The 20165-nt window shown below is 38.2% G+C and overlaps 1 protein-coding gene, 1 long non-coding RNA gene and 1 other non-coding gene across 12 annotated transcripts in view; 2 read left to right on the top strand and 1 right to left on the bottom strand.

Moving 5' to 3' along the window:
* NFIB (nuclear factor I B) overlaps nt 1–20165 on the top strand; it is a 462184-nt gene that overhangs the window by 362097 nt on the left and 79922 nt on the right. The gene's annotated exons all lie outside the window — the stretch shown is intronic.
* LOC121034474 (uncharacterized) lies at nt 6920–11709 on the top strand. The gene is made up of 2 exons (XR_005792447.1): nt 6920–7570; nt 7812–11709. It is a non-coding gene; the product is annotated as an uncharacterized LOC121034474 (long non-coding RNA).
* On the bottom strand, nt 15115–15226 carry LOC121035225 (small nucleolar RNA SNORA51). Its single transcript, XR_005792810.1, has one exon. It is a non-coding gene; the product is annotated as a small nucleolar RNA SNORA51 (small nucleolar RNA).

Here is a 20165-nt window from a genome sequence, read left to right as displayed (position 1 = left end):
ACCCCATAAATCTTGGGGTGTTTCATTTCCATTTTCATTTGCCTCAGCGTATTTTTTGATTTCTCTTTTCATGTCCCCTTTGATCCATTATAGTGTATATTAAGTGTATATAAGGATATGCTGATCTTGCATTTAAGAAATTCTCTAAATAATAAAAATTTTGTAGTTGATCTCTCCCCAACTCCATTTTATAGGTACTGAGATTAAAGTCAACAGAGGGCTGGGGCGCCTGGGTGGCGCAGTCAGTTAAGCGTCCGACTTCAGCCAGGTCACGATCTCGCGGTCCATGAGCTCGAGCCCCGCGTCAGGCTCTGGGCTGATGGCTCGGAGCCTGGAGCCTGTTTCCGATTCTGTGTCTCCCTCTCTCTCTGCCCCTCCCCCGTTCATGCTCTGTCTCTCTCTGTCCCAAAAATAAATAAACGTTGGAAAAAAAAAAAGTCAACAGAGGGTTGTCATGAAACTAACGAAAACCAACCAAATAATTATCGATAAAGCTAGCTCAGCTCTGTAGCTGTAGTTATCATCTGTTGGAATCAGTAGGGCCCATATTTGCTTGACTTCTCACTGATGTCTCCAGAACTTAGAATTTGGGACAAACTTTACTCTCTGATAGTTACAGAAGTAGTATAACATTTTTCTTTTTGCATGTGAAGGCACATACATTTTTCATAGGCCCCGAAGGAGCTCATAAAGCATGTTTTGTCTTAGAATATGATGTTTAAAGTCAAAGAAAAGAAAATTTACTTGATTTTTTAAAAAAATCATAGCCTATTTACTCCTCAGTAAGTTCAGACCTACCCATTCTCATGTTCTCATTTATTGTATCCATAAGAATCAAGCATTTTTTTAATAGAGAAAAAGGCATGATTTCATGAAATTTAGAAGTAATTTTAAACTTTGGCATTAGACAATATACAACAGAATATAAACAGGCTTTCTATTCATGGAAGTATAAATAGAAATACAGTGGAAGGAGGGTTAACTGTGGTAAGGCTTGACATCGTAGGTAAACCTTTAATGTAATTTTAGAATGAGGTCTTGTACGAGTCAGTGCAAAAATAAAAGGATTTTTTTTTTTGTAACAGATTTTGTTTCAGAGACGTTTTTCCTTTTTATCCTCTAATTTTTTTCAAGATATCACATTCAGTAAAGTTCTTAAATGTTCAAATTTAGAATAGAATTCAGAGTAAAGGAGTAGAAGATTAGGAATGCATTTTCTTGGCAAAGTCCTCTTTAAAAATTTTTTTAAAAATGTTTATTTATTTTTGAGAAAGAGAGAGACAGAGTGCGATGGCAGGGGGGGGTGGGGGGTCGCAGAGAGAGACACACACACAGAACCCGAAGCAGGCTCCAGGCTCTGAGATGTCAGCACAGCTCGAACTCAATGAATGTGAGATCATGACCTGAGCTGAAGTCAGACACTTAACCGACTGAGCCACCCAGGAGTCCCTTGGCAAATTACCCTCAAAAATCCAGAAGGGCGCATCGCCCTCCGCTCCTTATTTTTATAGGCTGCATATGGGTGCTTGGGTACAACCCCTACTTTGCAAAAGTTGATCTGTATAGAAGTAGCACCAGGCCCAGCCTCTACAATGGTTTTAGTCTGATCACCTAGTACTGCTTTTGGGGGGAAAAGATAATTTAAGAATGTCTTATAAGGTCATGAAAGAAGGAGATATTTCCATGTCTCCCCAATTACCTACCCTGTTGGGCAACAAATAAAATTAATTGAGTGCCCATGGGTTGCTGGATTCAGAATTAAATATTACATTCCAGGATACAGGCTGTGGGTTGAGTCGGCTTTAAATGGGTAAAGTCTGCCATTGGCCTTGGGGAAGTTGGAAATATACACCATGCTACACCAAGGACCATAAACATCTGTCTATAGGTGGATTTTTCTGTAATGGATGTTTAATGAGCATCTATTGTATGCATGGCTCGAGGCTAGATGCTGTGGAAGGTAAAATAGCGAATGGTTTTACAGTGGTTTTGCATTACGAATGGACCTTGCCCTCCCCACACTTTTGTTTTCATAAATACATAAACTTTGATAATTTTAATGCAGACCACTTGAGGAAGAGTCAGTGTGACAACTCCAGTGTCATGGGAGTTCAAAGTTGTGAAATACTGTTTCCAACCATTGTAGGGAGCAAGGTGGAGTGGGAAGAACATGAACTTTGGAATTCAATTTGTCCCCCTGAATCGAGGCTCCATGTTTTACCATGATCATGAGGCCCATGAGGAGCATGAGCAAATCAGCCAACTTCTCTGGAATTCGGCGCAATTCTACCCCCGCCAGTTGTAAGCATCAGATGGGAGAGCATCCTTGGCAAGTAGCAGGTGTTTGGTACAAGCGAGGGCTTTCCATCCTCCTTTCTCTTCTAGCTAGGTTCATCAAAAAGACTTCCTACAGGAAGTGTCATGTGATGCGGATCCAAATAGAAATGTGTTGATTTGTTTTACGTAGCATTCTTCCAAAAGCTTAAGATGACCTAGACAAAGTTATAGCTCAAGATAAGATACATAAGAAGAGAATATTAGAGATTATATAAAAGAGGCCAAGAAAGATATTTTCAAGTTTTATGTGGGGTAGAATTGTAGTTTTTAGGTAGTCCCTTTTGTTCTAAGGCTTTTGACATCAAAGGAGATGTGGTGTGAAATTTTGTGACACAGTTTCTAGTAGTGATATGAGAAAGGATACAAATGTATCATTAGAGATTGCTTTTCCCTTGGCAACACTTTATATCTTAGTCCTTTGTATTCACATCCTGCAAATATTTTTCCCACTTGCCTTTTTATAGTGGTCCTACTTTTGGAAGCCGCCAACTTTTCTGTCTCCATTGAAAATTTTCTGTGTTGGGGCGCCTGGGTGGCACAGTCGGTTAAGCGTCCGACTTCAGCCAGGTCATGATCTCGCGGTCCGTGAGTTCGAGCCCCGTGTCGGGCTCTGGGCTGATGGCTCAGAGCCTGGAGCCTGTTTCCGATTCTGTGTCTCCCTCTCTCTCTGCTCCTCCCCCGTTCATGCTCTGTCTCTCTCTGTCCCAAAAATAAAATAAACGTTGAAAAAAAAATTAAAAAAAAAAAAAGAAAATTTTCTGTGTCCCTTGCTTTTTCCAGCTTTCTGCATATATCACCTTTATTCATTCCTGGCAACTTACTTCTTGTTTAAAAAAATGAGTCTTTTGCCCCTCGTTCAGACACTTCCTTCAAATTAGAGTCCCACATGTCCCTTCTTCCTCATGAAAAGAACTCTAAAATTCCTCCTTAACTTCTCCCACACCTGTGCTTCTGTCTCCACATAAAATGGTGCTCATTTAAGCTCATAACTTTTTATGATCCTGGGCCAGTGGTTCTTTTCCATTCTAGTCCAGCTCCAATGTTCTTGAGCATTTATTTGATCCAGCTGACCATGTTCTACTTAAAACTCCCTTGCTTTTTTTAAAGTTTTATTTTATTATAAGAATACTTAATATGAGATTTGCCCTCTTAAGAACTTTTTAAGTGAATATAGTTACAGTGTTGCACAACAGATCTCTAGAGCTATTATTCATCTTCTTGACTGAAACTTTAAGCCTGTTGATTAGCAACTCCCCATTTCCCCTTTACCCCAGCCCCTAACAACCACCAATTGACTCGGATTCTGTGATGTTGGCTATTTTATTTTATTTTATTTATTTATTTATTTATTTTTTCAACGTTTATTTATTTTGGGGACAGAGAGAGACAGAGCATGAAAGGGGGAGGGGCAGAGAGAGAGGGAGACACAGAATCGGAAACAGGCTCCAGGCTCTGAGCCATCAGCCCAGAGCCCGACGCGGGGCTAGAACTCACGGACCGCGAGATCGTGACGTGGCTGAAGTCGGACGCTTAACCGACTGCGCCACCCAGGCGCCCCGATGTTGGCTATTTTGGATACCTCACATAGGTGGAATCCTGAAGCATTTGTTTGTCTGTGACTGGTTTATTTCACTGAGCATGTTATTTTCAAAGTTCATTCATGTTGTTGCATATTCCAAAATTTCTTTTCTTTTTAAAGGCTGAATAGTATCCCCTTGTGTACATACACCATGCTTTCTTTGTACATTCATCTGTCAATGGACATTTAGGCTCTTTGCACATGTTGGCTATTGAGAATAGTGCCAGTAGTGAACACGGGAAGGCAGATATCTCTTTAATATCTTGGTTTTAGTTCTTTTGGATAAATACCTAAGAGTGAGATTGCTGGATCATACGGTAGTTTTACTTTTAGGTTTTTGAGGAACTGCCATACTTTTCTCCCATAGTGGCCGCACCATTTTGCATTCTCACCAACGGAGTGCAAGGATTTGGACTTGCCCACATTTTCCGAAACACTTGTTGCCGTTTGTTTACTTGACAACAGCCATCCTGATAGGTGTGACGTGATACCGCGTTGTGATTGTTATTTGCATTTCCTGAGCCTTTTCTCATATGCCAGCTGGCCATCCATGTGTGTATCTTCTCTGCAGCGACCCCACTCAAATCCTTAGCCCATTTTTAAGTCACGTTAGTAGTTGTTTTTGTTCTGCTTTGCTACTAAGTTGTAGGAATTTCTTTTCTAGCTCCTTCTCAGATACGTGGTTTGCAACTGTGTTCTCACATCCCATTGGTCACAGTAACACCCTGTTAAGTGTTTTCCTTTGCTGGGCAGAAGCTCTAGTTTGATACGGTTTCACCGGCTTTCTGCTTTTATTGCCTGTGCTTTTGAAAACAGGGCCTTTTCCTAGTAACCCGGGAACCATTATGTTTCCTTCCAGTTGCTTCTTCCCTTTACTTAACCAGACTTTTATCTTTAGTTCTCCATGTGTTGGCAGACCTGCAGACCCCCCCCCCCCCCCCCACCTCCCTGCCGTGACTTCAAGGTCACTTACCTTTTGTTATTCTCAGATATGCACCTTTGGAACAGATCTCTCTCCTGATGTTTCATGTGCCCAACTACTTTTTGGACACGGTTCCCTATACGTCCCATGGGCAGCTCAAAATTTAACATTCCCAAAATTCGATTCACTGTCTTCTCTACCAGATTTGAGTTTTCCTCTGTGTGAGATAGCTTGGAGCTATCTCTTGGTTAGATAGCCCATGAGTCTTGTCTGGGGAACCCTGTTCTGACAGCACAGAGCCCGATGCGGGGCTTGATCCCAGGAACCATGAGATCATGACCTTATAAAAGGCAAAGCTTACTACAGTTGAGTTGGAGTGAGTGTCGGGGATGGTTGGTGGTGTGTGGCAGGGAAGTTTTTATTCAACTCTGAAAGACTTGAACATACAGAGATTGGGAAGTGAGGGAGAGAGGATGTTTGCACTTCAGTCGGAGAATAGCGTGAGCAAACACCGCAAGCAAAGGAAGAGTCGGATTTGTATGAGAAACCGTGGGCTATTGAATTTTTCAGGAGTGAAGAATGTAAGCGGAGGAATCAGAGATAATTTATACTTGTTTCTGTCTCAGGAGATCTTTTCCGTGTCCCCAAGCTGTCAGGATGCCTTTGCTCTGGCTTGTCACAGTATCTTCGTGCTTATTTCCATGATGGCCATACAACTAGGATAATGACTCAAAAGGCTGATGGGGCAAGAGTTTTCAAACTGGAGGTTATACTTTGAAATCATGCTATTTATTTTTTTTATAGTTAATATTCATTTAGATTCACCCATCTATTTATTCTTTCTCCTGCTCTTCATTTCTTCTTGTACAGTTAACCTTCCATCTGGGATCATTTTCCTTTTCCTTGAAGAATTCCATTAAATACCTCTATAGTAGCAACAAATTTCTCTCGGTTTTTGCTTGTCTGAAAGCATTTTCAGGGGCGCCTGAGTGGCTCAGTTGGTTGAGCGTCCAACTTCGGCTCGGGTCATGATCTCAAAGTTGATGAGTTCAAGCCCTGCGTCGGGGCTCTGGGCTGACAGCTCAGAGCCTGGAGCCTGCTTCCGATTATGTGTCTCCCACTCTCTCTGCTCCTCCCCCGCTCGTGCTGTGTGTGTGTCTCTCTCTCTCTCTCTCTCTCTCTCTCTCTCTCTCTCAAAAATAAATAAACGTTAAAAAAAATTTAAAAACTCCTGATATCTCACTGCTTATTGCCTGCATTCTATGTCATGAGTTTAAATGCTATTCAGTATCAGACACCAGGTCCTTTTCTGTCCCTTTCTTTCATGCAATACATTGCTCTTCCTCTGCCAGGCCTTCTGTGTCCATCCTACAAAAGCTTGTTTATCCTGTATGTCCAAACTCTTCTATGTGTCTTATCAGATTCTCCCAGGCAGAGTGGGACACCTCTGTTTTATGTTATGTTTATATTTGCTTACACATCCCCCCACCAAGGAAACAGTTAAAATTTTCAAATGAATAATTTACTACTATAATCCAACATCTTTTGTTTTGTTTTTTTTTTTTTTTTTTTGCTTGACACACTCAAGAAAGCATAAGATGTCAGTGCTTATACACTGCTAATTCAGTTTCTTCTCTTCACTTACAAAAATGGGGCAAAGATGGTAAGTGATTTGCCCGCGGTTCCGATTAGTTACTGGCGGACGGAGGTTAAAACTCACTTTTTTTCGTGGGTCCCAAAGCTTAAGTCAGTATAATCCCACTGCATCATTAGTATTTTTTTCCTTGCCCTCCTCCCCTGCACCTGATGAATAAGACCATTTACTGTGGTGCGATGCCTGGTGAAAAAATGAACGTTGGCCTCATCTACGCTTGGCTAAGTGTTCACGAGCGTGCACTTCCACACAGAGAAAGAAAGGAGAAATCTTTGTGCTGAGACCCTTTAACAGGACCGAGTCTGGGCCTCCTGGCACTCACAGTGGGTGCCACACTTGAGTTCCCGGGGGCGGTTGTTACAGCCGTAGCTGCTGGGATGTGGGGGTGGCGGGTGGGGGTGAGCAGAAGATAGAGGTGAATCGTGAGTGACCCTTGCCTGAGTGGGGGTGAGTTTGGGGCACGATGTCAGCTGAGAGCCTCTGAGGCTGTGGGGTCAGGGCACTGACCAAGCAGGGGGTGTCCTCTGTGACAACTCATTGCACCTGCTAGAGCTCCGGAGCCCCCGTCTTGTCTTCTGTTCAATCTTTCCTCCAGGGTCGCGTGCTGTGCACGTGTACAGGTCAGGAGCCCACTTGGTGCACAGTCACAGGCGTGATTTAAACACAGCGGATGCTGTCCTTTCACAAAGCTCTGAGAGAAAGGACTAGCTGTGGGAGAAATGACAGCCAAACTTTTGTTTCTCCTAGCTTTGTAACTGTACTGCAGGATCCTGCGGTATCTGAAACGATACCCAGTAACATAGAGTCCAAGTGAAATTTCAGTATATTGATGTGGGCGCCTAGTTCCAGAAAAGTTTTAAGAGGCCTTGCGCCGAAACAGGTTGTGATTTGTTAAATTGTAAAAGACCACTTTGTTTTACAGAGCAAGTTTTCTTTCTTTGTTAAATACCTGGATGCCCTACAGTGAGGGTGAGGGTCCCCTTGTGAAAGAGGTGTCACTCTTAACTAGCCCGGGTTGGACCGTGACCGTACCCATAGCCCTAAGCAGTTGTTTTTACTCATTACTCAAGTATCTAAGGTTCTTTTTTAAAAAAAAATTTTTTTTTTCAACGTTTTTTATTTATTTTTGGGACAGAGAGAGACAGAGCATGAACGGGGGAGGGGCAGAGAGAGAGGGAGACACAGAATCGGAAACAGGCTCCAGGCTCCGAGCCATCAGCCCAGAGCCCGATGCGGGGCTCGAACTCACGGAGCGCGAGATCGTGACCTGGCTGAAGTCGGACGCTTAACCGACTGCGCCACCCAGGCGCCCCTCTAAGGTTCTTTTAAAAAGGACTGCCCGCATCTGAAGTTTCCTCTCCATTTAAATTCTTGTCCCTCTCCATATTTACAAGGTCTGTTTTTGCAGCATATGGCTACAATTTAATAATGCAAAGCATTCCCCTCCTCACAGCTGGAAAGCTGGGGTGGTTCTGTATCACAGATAGAGTGGACTTACTCCAGGCCAGTTAAAATCATTCAACTCCCAGAAGCTAAGCTTGCTGAATGTTCTGTCCTGCACAAAGGCACCCAGGGGATATCCACTTGCGTATTAGAGCATCATGCTTGGAAAGAGGGATCGATTCTATGGTGATACGTTGCAAGCAGAATAAAATGCCAAGGAGAGAGACAGACATGTATCTACCTAAGTTTTCATCTGTTCCTACCTTACAGAAGAAGAATGCGATTTAAAGTTATTAGGCCCAAATCCTACTCAAGTTTCATTTCTTTCTTTTTCTGTAACTGTAAAAGAATATCAAGGTGTTGCATAATTTAAGCCAAGCACTCTAATTGCGTGGCAATTAGAGTCCTGTTGGCTTTTGCACCATGTCATTGACGATAGAAGAATTTAAGGAAAAAAATCAGGTTTTGGTTTTCAACGTTGTTATGAATCTTTTTGGGTCTTTTGACTTGTATGCTGCTCTTCAGGGACCTTTCCTTTTATTTTACGTAATGGAACTCGGAACATACTCCTGTTCGCACTGAAATATTCCTAATTCTTGAACCCAATAAAGATATTTCCCTCCCCCCACCATCCCCATTCTATCCCTTGAGCATATTCATGTCCCCAGGGCATTCAGGAGGAAGAACTGAGAAAGACCACTCGACTTGCAGATTTGATCTTATCACCATTAAAATCATTACATGCACTTGTTAATGACAGGGGCATGCCTGGTCCCCTCCTCCCCCAATATATCCTATGGTTTTATTTATGTGAAATGTCTAGAATAGGCAAATCCATAAAGACAGAAATTAGATTAGTGGTCGCAAGGGGCCTGGAGTTGTGGGAAACAGGTACACATCACTAATGAGTGTGGAGTTGCTTTTTTAAGGTGATGAAAATGTTCTGGAATTAGATGGTGGTGATGGTTGTACACCTCTCTGAATATACCAAAACCACTGGATTTTTACGCTTTTAACATCATATGTGAATTATATCTCGATAAGATGTAGTTTTTTGTTTGTTTGTTTGTTTGTTTGTTTAAAGTGTTTATGAGCCATTGGGAGAGAAGGGTTTGGAACTCACGGCAAGGATAGATATTTGGGGGCTCTTAACCCAGAGTCAGAGACCTCGGAGGATCAGGGAAGAGGCTCCAGGGAGCCCTGACACAGGTATAGGGTGCATTGCTCTGGGCTGCATTATATCTTGGTGAGGTCCCTAATTCTGATAAAGTTCAGAGGCCACTGGCAGGTGTGGAGGACAAGTGACATGATGTCTTGTAAGATACTGGCTCCATTGTTTATTCTGCGGCACTTTGTTTTTAATGTGGGGATTTTTAGTTTCAAAATTTGGTATTTTGGATTGTAGTCATTTCCTGAATTGAACTACTTTCTAAGCAGAACAATGCTTTCTAAGTAAGTAAGCAAGGAATAGAAAAGGTGATTGTCTTCCTCAGGGCGTAATAAAGCATTCGGCTGTTTTATACTTAATATGTCCTCATTGGTATCCAGAAATAACCCACATAAATTACACTACTTTGCATAGTGTTGACAGGTGAAGAAAGGACTATCTATGAATTTTTTGAGAGAACATGTAGAAAGATGAGCAAAGAGATTAGGAAAGGCCGTTGGTGGGGTTACTCTTAGCAGATGAGGAAGGCAAATATTTTAAAAAGAAGATAGTTGCTCCTGAATCTTAATGCATTATGATTCTCTTAAATATATTTACGCTCTGTCCTTTTAACTAGAGCACTAGTTATTAGGAACTAGAGTTAGTAGATTATTGTAGTAATTTTCCTACAATAGATTACTATTGTAATCTATTACAATAGTTACTATGTTATTGTAATTCTCTCTGTAGCTCGTATTTTTTGCCTTGGGTCTTCATCCCTGTGAAAATCCACTGCAGGCCCACGGTGATTTCCATAATGTGCAAATCTAACTATTTTATTCTCTTCCTTGTAAGTTTCAAAAATTTCCACTCTAGGCTAAGCCTAATCTTTAGCATGACATCTAATACAGCCCTTCATGATATGGTTCCTACTTTTCCTCTCACTGCACACGAGGACCTTGCATTTAGCCTTCGCCATAACCATGTGCCTCTCCACTGTGTCTCTGCCCATGTTGTTTTTCTGCCTAGAATGGTTGTTCCTGACACCTCATCAGGGACACTTCTCCAGGCCCTCTCTCTAGTACAGTTTGCAGTAATAGCACTTACTGCATTTTTGCCACTATTTACTTCTCTGTTTCCCTTAGTGGATTCTGCACACCTTCAGGTGAGGATTGTAATGTTCCATTTGTAAATTTAACATCTAAGACAAATACGTGGCCAGAGACCATATTTGGCAATGTTCAAAATTTGTGAAATGGAGGCTTAGACCAGTAATAGGCTAAACAACTTGTAACCTGTTTGTGCAGTAATGGGACCGTACCCTTCCTTGGTACTTGACCTAAGCCAGGGAAAGCATGATGTTTCATGGAAATGGGTACAGCGGGCCTTTTCTGCCTTGTGGGTACACTACACCTTGGACATGACTATTTGGGGAACGTTATGAACTCATAACTTTGCGTAGCATAGCCTGATGAATTTTGTAGGGACGTATCAGACTGAGAAATGTAATGTTAGAATACAGTGACTGATTCAGAATACCAGTCTCAGACAGATTAAAGTTTTCTTCTTTCAATCTGATGATGTGTGAAGAAGACCTTTTTTCTGTTCTTATGTTTGTGTTTAGCGAATGTACATTAATGTTGTTAGAGTTTACATGATCATGAATGAAGGAACAGGTAAGATGTCTTTCTAGAAGTTGCATAAAACAAATACATGACTGATTAAACGGAATGTTTCGGATTCATCTGTGATTCTTTTTATGATGTGCAAATCTTACTACCTTGTAAAAATTCAGAGACCACTGTCTATAGATCACTTGCTCAAGAAGGTCATTTTTCTCTTTATTGAGGTGTAACTGATATACAATATATTCTGTATATAGTGTATAGGCTATAGTGTGTATACCTAAACACACACACACACACACACACACACAAATATATAAAGGGGAAAAAAGGGAAAAAATATATATATGTATCACCAGTATGTATCACCATAACCAAGATGATGAGCATTTCCATCAATCTCAGAAGTTCCCTCTGACCACTTTAAAATCCATTCCTTTCTCTATCCCCATCCTCAGATGACCTCTGACCTGCTTTCTGTCTAGTTTACATTTCTAGAATTTTATATAAGTGATATCCTACAGCATGTATCCTTTTGTGTCTAGCTTCTTTAATCCAGCATGAAAACCATGCTTTATCCATGTGATTACATTTATCAATAGTTTATTGGTTTTTATTGCTGAGTAGTATGCCATCATATGGATATACCACTTATGGTGTGAGGTGAGCGTTGATATCCTTTTTAAAAAATATATATGGATATCTAATCCACACCATTTGTTTAAAGACATTTTTTATTCCTCCATTGAGTTACATAGCTACTTCTCAAATAGCAACAATCACATACTTATGTGTCCATTTATGGTTCATCTCATTGGACCTCATACGGTCCTGATCTGGTCTGTATGTCTTCCCTTTTCCCAACATCAAAGTTTTTTCTTATTTTCTCTATGTTTGTGATGTCTTTATAATAAGTTTTTTTAAAGTTATTTTCTTTTAGATCCTGTGTATTTTCATATAAGTAGGATCAGCTTGTCAAATTCTCAAAAAAAAATTCAAAAAACAAAACAAGACAACACAACACAAAAAAGCCTACTAGAATTTTGATTGAGAATGGTGAGATTTAGAGATAGGCCCCTCTGGCACACAGCAAAATGACTGTCATTGGCTATCTAATATAAAGTCCACATGACCTGCTTACCTTCAGATCCAGTTTCTCCTAGTTCTCCACTAAAATTTCCGTTAGGATATGTAAACACTGAACTTTTTTTTTAAGCACACTAAAACTGAGACGAAAGGATAACTTTTATTTAGCTAGAAGCTTAGAGGCTTATCTCATAATTACATGAACTGTAGAGTTAGACTGAATTTAAAAATTGGTGGTTTTCCTCTCTTACATCTCACAAAAGACAGCAGTGTTGGTTCCTTGAGAAATTGTCGACATTTAAGTTTGATTCTCCCCTACTGTCATCCCTAGGTTCAGAGATTTTCCTGTATTAACTTAAAAGGCTAGAAACCCAGAGAACAACAAGGTGAGGAAATGTGGCACGAAGAGGGAGTGAGGAAGAAGTGTGTGGGAACACATCTAGCAATCTGCTTCCATTTCCTGATGCAAATCCTTAAAAAAATTGTCTCCTCTGGGCCAGAGTCTAACTCCTTCGTACCATAGAGAAGACCCTTTGAAACTCAGTCTCATCTGCCCTTCTAGAGCTGCACAGTATAGAAGGTGAGAGGTTTCATGTCCTACCTGAAGGACATGTCCTACCATGTCCTACCTGGTAGGATCTTACACAGCTCGGTGATGGAGTGAGAAGAAGCTCATGAGATGAAAACCAGCAATCGTTGGGAATTGGCAAGGAGCTATGCTTACCAACTTTGACCACCACTGCCGTTACTTCAATACTGCCATTCGCAATAAACATTTATGGAACCCTAAGCACTTTATATGCGCTTTCTTATTTAATCTTCAAATCGTTGAGTTCAGGATTATTTTTATAACTCCTGTTGTACAAATGAGAATGGAGGGGTAGAGACTTTAAGTATTTATTCAAAGTCATTAATAAAAAAGAAGCACATCTGGAAAATGAGCTGAGATAGAGTTCACAGTGCTTAGCACACAGTCTTGCTTATAATAAACACCCAACAAATGATAGCAGCTATTATATTATCAACATCATCATTGTTATTATTTATTTATATTTGTTTATGTTATATTTATATTATTTATTTATATTTATATTATAATTAGAAATTATTTCTATTATATTTATATATTATATTATGTTTATATATATTATAAATAAATATTATACATTTATATTTATATTTATATATTATAAATAAATATTACATATTTATATTTATAATACTTATTTATATTATTTATTTATATTAAATATATAATACTATATTACTTATAATATATTATATATATTAAAATATATTATTTATGTGTATTACATTTATATATTATATTATATTTATTTATATATTATAAATAAATATTATATATTTATATTTTATATTTATTTATATTATTTATGTATATTAAGTGTAAATTATATTAAACTAATATATTATTTATAATAGAATATTGTTTATATTTATATTAAAATATATTTCTACTTCTATATAATTATGTCAAATTTATATTTATATATAATATATTATATATTTATATTATATTTATTTATATTAATTACTTATATATCATTTATATTTATAATATATTATTTATTTATATTAAAATTAAATTTATATTACTCAAATTTTATAGCTAATAAGTGATAAGACAGGAATTCAGATCCAATCACGTCAATTCTGGAGTCCTCAGTCTCACCCCATATGGAAATCTTTACTTACCATATCCAAGGGGAAGCCACTTTTCTGAGGCAAACCCTAATTCGCTATAGACTACGCTCTAGGTAAAAGAAAACAGTCACAAGAGTATGCCCTTGGTGAGAACATGGGGAAAGGTACATCATCAAGAAGAACGCATCTTTGGAAATGAAGCCTTGAAGAAAATCTTAGGGAAAACGGTTTGCTTACTTCGAAGAAAGGACTCGCATGGGAAAATGAACAGATAAAAAAGAACAGCTTCAGGGAACAAAGTGCCGTGTTAGATAAGCAGCAATAGCAAGAAAACTGAAGTCGTTTTCATAAAAATAAAGTCTGCATCATAAGAAATAAGAAACAGAATTGATATTGTGGAAATAATCACTGATACAGAGGGCAAACTCGAAATATTTGCTCCAAAACCAGAAGAAAAGAACAGAGAAGTTAAAATAATGACTAAAAAAGAAAAAAAGTTTATGGTGGGAGAATGGAAAATTTAATATTAGTTTAGGTATTCTTGGTGAGAAATCAGAGCATTTAGGAGAGAAATAGAATCAAAGACAAGTTGGGACGCAGGGTGGCTCAGTCAGTTAAGCGTCCGACTTCGGCTCAGGTCATGATCTCAAGGTTCGTGAGTTCGAGCCCTGCGTTGGGCTCTGTGCTGACAGCTCAGAGCCTGCTTGGGATTCTCCCTCTCTCTCTCTGCCCCTCCCCTGCTCACGCTCTGTCTCTCTCTCCCTCTCAAAAATAAATAAACATTAGGAAAAAAAGACAAGTTAAGAAAATTTTAATGAGCTAAAAATGATCTAAGCATTTAGATCAAAAGGACTAACTATATGTAGCAAACGATAATAGTATCTACATGCATCTTGTTGAAATTTTTGTATTTTGTGGATGAAAAAGAGAATCTTGTAATCATCCTGGAGGAAAAATAAGTTACCTGTACTTTTTTTTTTTTCTGTTGGTCAACACTAAATAACAGAAGACTGGGGGAAAACTTAGAATTATGATGAAATTTTTTTTTTCAGAGGGAGAGAGAGTGCATGTGGATGAGCAGGGGAGGGGCAGAGAGAGAGATTGAAAGAGAGAGAGAGAGAGAGACAGATAGAGAGAGAGAGAGAGAGAGAGACAGAGAGACAGAGAGAGAGAATCCCAAGCAGGCTCCACACTCAGCATGGAACCCATTGTGGGGCTCAGTCCCACAACCATGGGGTCATGACCTAACCTGAAATCAAGACTCGGATACTCAACTGACTAAGCCATCCAGGCGCCTCATGATGAAACTGTTTTTATGTTTAAGGAGTTTTATATGTAGTCAAAGACAATAGAAATATATTCCTTATTATTTGTCACCTTTTGTTTTATAGAGTCTCTTATTTTCTTTGTAAAAATTTTCCTTGCAAACCTATACCAACTAATGAAGTGATACACCAAAATAAAACATTTTAGGAACAGGAAATTCTCAGATATATCCCTATAGATATAAATATAGCTATAGATGTAGACTAATAATGAGAATAGTAATCAATTGAACAGAATTATACCTACGTAATTATTATTCTGAATAAGATTACAGACAAATACCAAAGTAAGAAAAAAAGTTTTTTTTTTAAATTTTTTAAATTTTATTTTCCATGTCTCCCCATTCACAGTACAGACCAGGCACAAAGCACCTGGGCTGGGCTGTCTCCTCTTTCTGTACAGGCAGTGTAAGAATTCAGCCTGTGGTAAGCACCAGGAGGCTCAAAAAGTAATTCTTGAAAATATGTATATAAACGAGAACTTAGTGACAATTATCTGAGTTCCAAATTCCAGATTGCGATTTTTTTTTTAATGGTAAAATAGTGGTATTTGAGTGGCAAAATACAAATAAAATTAGATTTACCATCTTCATCATTTATAAATGTACAGTTTCGTAGTGTTAAATTCATCTGTATTGTCACACAGCCAATCTCCAGAACTTTCTCACCTTGCAAAACTGAAACTTTGTATTCTCCACCCCCCCTTTCCTCATTCCCTCGTCCTTTGAAATCTACCGTTCTACTTTGTTTCTATGAGTTTAACTTCTCTAGATACCTGCCTCATCTAAGGGAAATCAGAGAGTTGTGTGTTTTGTGTTGTTTTGTTTTGTTTTACTGATTGATTCACAGATTACATATTTAAGGGCTTGAGGGTGCCGAGTCTGAATGGCAGATTCGTTTTCTTTTAGGACAGCTTGTTATGTTTTGCTAAACAGTCAATTAATTGCTCTTATCTCTATTTTTACTTAGATCTGTCATTAGGAAAGCCTGCTTTTCTTTTCTTGTTGCTGCCAAGTGCCTTTTCAGCATCAATTGATAAGGTCGTGTGTTTTTCCTTTTTTTCGCTATCATATTGATAGATTTTGTAAGAGTGAATCTCACTCATACATGGAATAAAACCCTAATGAGAATGGTGTCCTGTTTTTTTGGAAAACATTGCTATATTCAATTTGAATATATGAATTTGAATATATTCCATTTTCTTTAGGACCTTTGAAGTTGCATTTATATGCGTGGTTGGTTTTTGGTTGATTTGTTTGCTTGCTTTGGCTTGACAAGGGAGGTTGCACATTTAGTTATTTAAGTTTTGCTGGTCTGATAAAGGCTCATGAGAGAGCTTTCTTCATAAGGAACCTTGTCACCATTTGCTAAAGGCTGGGAGAGAATAAATATCCTTGGAATTTCAAGGCTACAGAAAAGATAAAATCCAGCTCGACACTGTTCCATACCTGGTGCCATTTTACAGGTGGTTTTTATATCACCTTTTGATTCTCTTCTAGGCTTTTCCAATTTTAAAGTGCATATGAATCACCTGTGCTGCAGACACTGATTCCGAGAGTCTGGGGTTGACCTTGAACTTCTGTGTGCCTACCAAGCTCCCCAGTTACGCCAGAGCTGTTGGTTGTGGGACCACATTTTGAATAGCAAGATGCTAACCCAGTGGTTCGCAGACTTTGCTGCCCATTTGAATCACCAGGGGAACTTTTAGAACATCCTTATGTCTAGGACACATCCATACCAATTAAATCAGAATTGCTGGGAGCCAAGCCTAAGTTGTTTTTCAAGAACCCCAGGTGGTTTCAATGATCAGCAAATTTTGGGAACCACTGCAGGAGGGGTAATTGGTCTATTCAGGTTTCCACTTTGCTCAATTTTGGTTACTTTTATTTTAGTAAGTAATTGCCCATTTAAGTTTTCAAAGCTGTGGTCAGTAAGTTTCATGTGTTATTCTCTTATAATTTTTTGTTAATGTATTTGGTTTCCATGGTTATGTTTCCCTTCTATTCTTTTTTTTTTTTTAATTTTTTAACCTTTATTTATTTTTTTTGAGACAGAGACAGAGCATGAACAGGGGAGGGTCAGAGAGAGGGAGACACAGAATCCGAAACAGGCTCCAGGCTCTGAGCTGTCGGCACAGAGCCCGACGCGGGGCTCGAACTCACAAACCGTGAGATCATGACCTGAGCTGAGGTCGGTCGCTCAACCGACTGAGCCACCCAGGCGCCCCATCCCTTCTATTCTTATATATTTTTGCTTTTACTTTTTTCCCTTAATGAGGCTTGCAAATGATTTTTCTGTTTTTGCTGGTCTTCTCAGAAAATCATCTTCCCTTTTTATTCTTTTATTTTAAATATTTCTCTTTTTGGAATTTATTAATTTCAGCTTTTATCTTTAATTCCCTTTTTAACTTTTCCTGGATTGTTTTGTTATTCTTTTGATCTTATGGTAAAGTGATTTTTCCTTTTGTCCTTTTCATTGCTTTCTATAGTTTATCATTTTTTCTTTTGGCATTCTGTTATAATCTTAATTTTTAGGTACTTCAGAAAATTTGGTCACTTTTTATTTTTTTCCCTTTAATCTATTTACTAAAGACAAAACAGTATAACAGTTTTCTCCTTGGCCAATGAGATGATCAACTCTTATAAAACGTCTGTGGGCATAGTAACAAAGCACGGTTTGTATTTGAATGATTTGAAGTTAGTCATTGTCTAATAGTCGTGTTCAATTCTAAAAGAATCACCACTTACATCTCTAAAAGAGATGTACTCAAAATTCTCACTATAATTGTGTTTTTTGTCAAGTTTCTTGTGTTTGAATAGTTTTTGTATTATGCATTTCCCCCACAGTATTGTTTGGAGCATGTACGGTGTATGTTTAATTTTCTGTATTATGTATGCCTGGTATCCATTCATAATGTCCTTTATCTCATTTATTGTAATTCATCTTAAATTCTACCTTAACCACTGCTAATCGGCCCTGCTTATTTTCGGTTTGAATTTGCCTGACTCTCCTCGCATCCCATTTGACTTTCGACTTTCTGTTCTTGTTATCATTTTGTCTTAAATGTGTTCCTTAAAAGTAGATGCATTTTATTTGCTTCCGTTGCTCTAATGCTCTTTATGGGATAATTCTGTCTACTTACCTTTGTGGTAAGGGTCGATACGCTTGAGTTTACTCCTTCTGTTTTTCTTTATATTATTTTTTTCATCTGATGTCCTTAGTTTTGTTGTCTTGATTAAGTTACTGTTTCCCGTGTTTTGGTTTTCCCTTTGTTAATTTGGGGAGTCCCACTTTCCTTTTCCCTGCTCTTACAATGAAATACCTCTCTTTATTATAATTGGAAACAACGACAGTTTTCATATTGACTCCTAGATACTCTGATCACCATCTGGATTTTAGAGAAGACAAACATCGCGTGTAGAAAAGTTGCTTAACCTGCCTTAGCTTTACATAGCAAGTGGTGGCGCTGATCTTTTAGTATAGTTTAACATAATGTAACATTAATTACAGTCTATTTTATGATAGTATTATCGTAAAAGAATTTTAATTTAATGTAATTTACTCTGTATAAAAATACACAGAGTCTGCTCAGGAAACCATGAAATATGTGTGCTGATAAATTTTAAAATATGGAAGAATTGATGATTTTCTTGGAAGGTATACAATGATATTGCCTCAAGACCAGAAAACAAGAGTAAAGCAAATTCATGAAAGACTCAAAGTTTTATCTTCTTTGAACCAGATTATGAGAAGATATTTTACCAGTGAGTTTTTCCAAACTTTCATGAACTTTTCATATGTTTTCTTTTTTGTGTGAAAAATGACTGTCATCCGGACCATTTTATGAAGCAGGCATATAACCTGGCTGTGAAAAGTTCACAAATAAAACAAACCCCCCCCCCCCCACAAGAATATACCAGCTACAAACTGGTATATGAGAATTTGGAAGAAACTGTTAACAAAACAATTTAGCAATAAATTAAAAGAGCTACCTTCCGTGGATAAGCAAAGACAGTTTAATCTAAGAACTCAGTAATATGTAACACAATAAATGCTTTAAGGAAAAAAAAAAAGGGGATCATCTCTACTAATGCTAAAACGACATCTAATAATATTCAATAACCATTCTGATCAGTACACTTTTAAAAACTCTGTGAAAACTAGGAATAAGTGAATATATAAAATGATGAGAAACAAAATCACTTATTGATAGCCAGCGTTACCGTTAACTGTGAAATTCCAGCATTAATCTCATTAATATTAGGAATAAAATATTCCCGCTAGCACAATTCCTATTTTACATATTTTTAATGTTTGTTCCAAGAGAGAATGCATAATGTCTGCACAATTCCAACTTTATTATAATTAAATAAATGAAGCTTATTACATTATCATAATGATATCTTTTCTCTATCAACTTGCAACAATTAAAACAAGTCCCCATTAATATGAGTAATATGTAATTCTGGGCAGTAGGGTGGTGACATGGACAGGCTCATTCTGCCCAAGGGAGCATAAGTTGGCAAAAGTCTTCATGGAAGGCAGCTTGACAGTTTTTAACCAAGAGCTTGAAGAGTTTATGTCCTTTGACCCAATAATTCCATTTCTGGGAACCCCGGCCTAAGGAAATCATGAGAACCGCTGACAAAGATTTGTGTGCGACTATGTTAATGGCAGTTCTGTTTATAATATTTAAAAAAAATGGGAAATAACCTAAAATGCCAAAAAAAAAAAAAAAAAAGGAGAATGGTCAAATAAAGTACAGCCAGACAGTGTAATAATGTACAGGCATTAAAATCACGCTCTTGAAAACCTGTTTAATCTAAACGGAAAGATACAATGTTAATTAGAGAAAACGCAGGATACAAATTTATTAACTTTTGATCTCAGTTTTTGAAAACACATTTGTCTATGTTATATATATGCAGGAATAAGTTTAGTGGACTGGAAGGAAATACTAAAAAACAAATAACATAAATACTACATTAACATAGTGCTATCAGAGTGTGTTAGAGTCAGAAGTTGCTGTCTCTCTGTTGAATCACTTAAATCACCAACAGGGACATTTCATATTGAAGGATAAAATTAATTCTAAATTAGTACTGGAATGCGAACCTCGGCCATAGACCGAGGTTCAGTCTCTGTGCAGAGAATCATTATCTTTGCAATGATTAGCATGTCTATTTCCAAATCACAGTTTCCATTCTTAACCATGGACAGTTCAGACCAGTCGAGAAACTGCAGATAAAGCCATGCCTTAACACCACCACCACCAGAAGGTCCCAGTAGGTTAGTTGTGGTATCGGAAGTCATGTGAAGATTGGCGAAGAGCTAGTGTAAAATAATCTTATCTTCTCCCCTTCCACATCCATAAACAAAAGC

This window comes from Herpailurus yagouaroundi, unplaced genomic scaffold, assembly GCF_014898765.1.
Source record: "Herpailurus yagouaroundi ecotype Mexico unplaced genomic scaffold, PumYag 160, whole genome shotgun sequence".
NCBI lineage: Eukaryota > Metazoa > Chordata > Mammalia > Carnivora > Felidae > Herpailurus > Herpailurus yagouaroundi.
The sequence above is the reverse complement of the archived record's forward strand: the minus strand, read 5'-3'. Positions and strand labels throughout refer to the sequence as shown.